Below are 2500 nucleotides of genomic sequence, written 5' to 3' on the forward strand. Positions count from 1 at the left end.
AATCGAAGTGTTGGCCAACACTCAGAATTAAGATGGCATCAGTGGAGCAGGTGGGAGTGGAGTGCAGATTGACTGGGCTTGATTAGCATTAAGGTGATAAGTAGTACGTGGCAAGACAGGTATACAAGGGGAGACATAACAAGCAGGCAGGCAGACACACAGGTAGGCAGACAGGGTAGGGGGGGAGAGTGCCGATAGAATCAGTTCAAAGGTAATAATTTCTTCTTCATAGTGAGCGGTGGGCGGACAATCAGATGAATACTTCTTTTTTTTTCTCTCTCTCTTCTTGTCGTTCGTCCTCTCTTTCCACGTGTAATAGCTGCTACATTGAAGGTGCTTGATTTTACCGAATTTTCTAACCACTTCAACGCCTTTTTTTTTATCTTGTGTGTGTGTGTGTGTGTGTGTGTGTGTGTGTGTGTGTGTGTGTGTGTGTGTGTGTGTGTGTGTGTGCGCACTCGCGAAGGGGCCAGCCAAGGTGGAAAAGAGCCAGGTGCTTTGACGTTCCCCTTAAAAACAGTAAATGAGAGAAGAATCCAAAGTACAGCTCAAGTCCTCGGGAGAGATAACAAGCAATTTCAGGGTTTTCCTGTGAATTTGATGAAAAAATGAATATAGTCTTGTGTTAATTCGTTGCATTTGATTATTCTAATATGCAGTGTTGATTGTGAGTGCACGCAAGTCGCGGTGAGCTGTGCGGCACAGAACCCATTGTGTCTGTTACTCTCTTCTGTACGGTGAACGAGCAACATGAGGACAGGTACAATTATCACAGCTTTGTGTCAGGAAGACGCAAGTACAACATGCTCAAATGTATTGCAATATCGGATTTATTTTCCCTTTGTGATAAGATTTGCTGATCATCCATACGCGGGTTTTCACATTCTGTTACACAAACGAACATGCTCCTGCCTCCCATGTTCATACACACAAGTGCACGTGGGTGGCGGCGGTGGTGATGCCCGGCGACATTCACGGTCACAGGTGCTCGCCTGAGGCTTCTTTGTCGGTGACGAACAGAGAAGCGACACAACATTATAGCCGTTTATTGAACATTTACCGCATGTGTCCTCCCGCCTCGTGTGCTGCGACGCATGTCACCAGTCCCAGCAGCTCGGTCCAGGTGAAGGCATTGGGCATTTTATTTCTTCTTCTTTTAGCCGGAACATTGACGCTGAAGGAAGTTAATTTTTTTTCACCGCTAATTAGTGTGTCCAATAATCATTTATAACTTTTATATTGTCATTTTTCATACTACATTCTCTTAAATCACACAGTAGATTAAAAGTCAGAATTTGCCTCATATATTTTCTTTATTTCCTATTGTGAATGTGTGTCCACGCAGGCGATTCTTTTATTATCATATATACTTTCTAAAAGTTTTGAGTGTGCCCATGCAGACGATTTTTTCTCTCATGTTGATGGAGACGATTACTTTTTTTTTTCTGTGGTCATGCAGACAATTTTTTCTTCCTGTGTGTGTGTGTGTGTTCATGCAGGCGGTTTATTATTTCTTTCTCTGTGCTGTGGATCTTAACAGATGATGACCAGAGCGGAATGTAAAAGGTTCCTCATACGAAAGCTCGCAATGCTTCCACTAGACCTAACCTAACGAACACCACAAAAGCCTCGTAGGACAGACAGAACGTAGGTACCCTTCACCATGAATTCCACGTCCATGGCCCCCGAGTTAACATCTCGTAAAGTTCCTATGTTATATAGATATATTTTTTTCTTCGCTTTTATTATGCCTCGTAGAAGACAACGTCAGATACGATGGGTGGCTGCTATACTAGATATCAAATTAGACACTAGGTTACTGACGATGTTGGTGGTGGTTGTAGTGTTGGTCGTGGTATTGGTAGTGTTGTTGTTGTTGGTGGTGGTAGTGGTAACGCTGATGGTGGGAAGTGTTTGGCGCCCCAGCACAATGAACGCGAAAAAAAAGCATATACGAACGATAAAAACTTGGCTTTACGTGACACCCGCGGAGTGTATACGTGATTGGTTCGAGGAAACAAAAGAAAACGAGAAAAAAAAAGGGAAAATGCGAAGAATCGGAAATCTCCATTAACGCGACTAGAAAAAGAGAGAGAGAGAGAGAGAGAGAGAGAGAGAGAGAGAGAGAGAGAGAGAGAGAGAGAGAGAGAGAGAGAGAGAGAATCTGCGCTGCATATTGTGAAGTGCAAGGGGGAAGAGGAGGAAGAGGGGGAGGAGTAGAAGGAAGAGGAAGAAGAGGAGAAGAAAGTGAAAAATAATGTATACACGTATAAACTAATTGATTGAAGGTAATTTTGATGGGGTGAAGGGAGAGGAAGAAGAAGAGGAGGAGGAAAAATAAGGGTGAACCAGAGGAGAACAAGTGGATGAAGAACTGAAAGAGGAAGTAGTGGAAAAGGAAGAGATGGAGGAGAAAGAGAGAGGAGGATGAGAAGGAAAAAAAGAACAAAAACATTAACAGCAGGTTCAATGGGGGACAAGAAGAACAAGACGAACAATA

At 43.3% G+C, this 2500-nt stretch overlaps 1 protein-coding gene across 3 annotated transcripts in view; it reads right to left on the reverse strand.

Annotated features, from left to right (window-relative positions):
- The window catches only part of LOC123517717, a 28886-nt gene that overhangs the window by 1436 nt on the left and 24950 nt on the right, over positions 1–2500 (reverse strand). The window lies entirely within an intron of this gene.

The sequence above is a fragment of the Portunus trituberculatus genome, chromosome 42 (genome assembly GCF_017591435.1).
Source record: "Portunus trituberculatus isolate SZX2019 chromosome 42, ASM1759143v1, whole genome shotgun sequence".
NCBI classification, from domain to species: Eukaryota; Metazoa; Arthropoda; class Malacostraca; order Decapoda; family Portunidae; genus Portunus; species Portunus trituberculatus.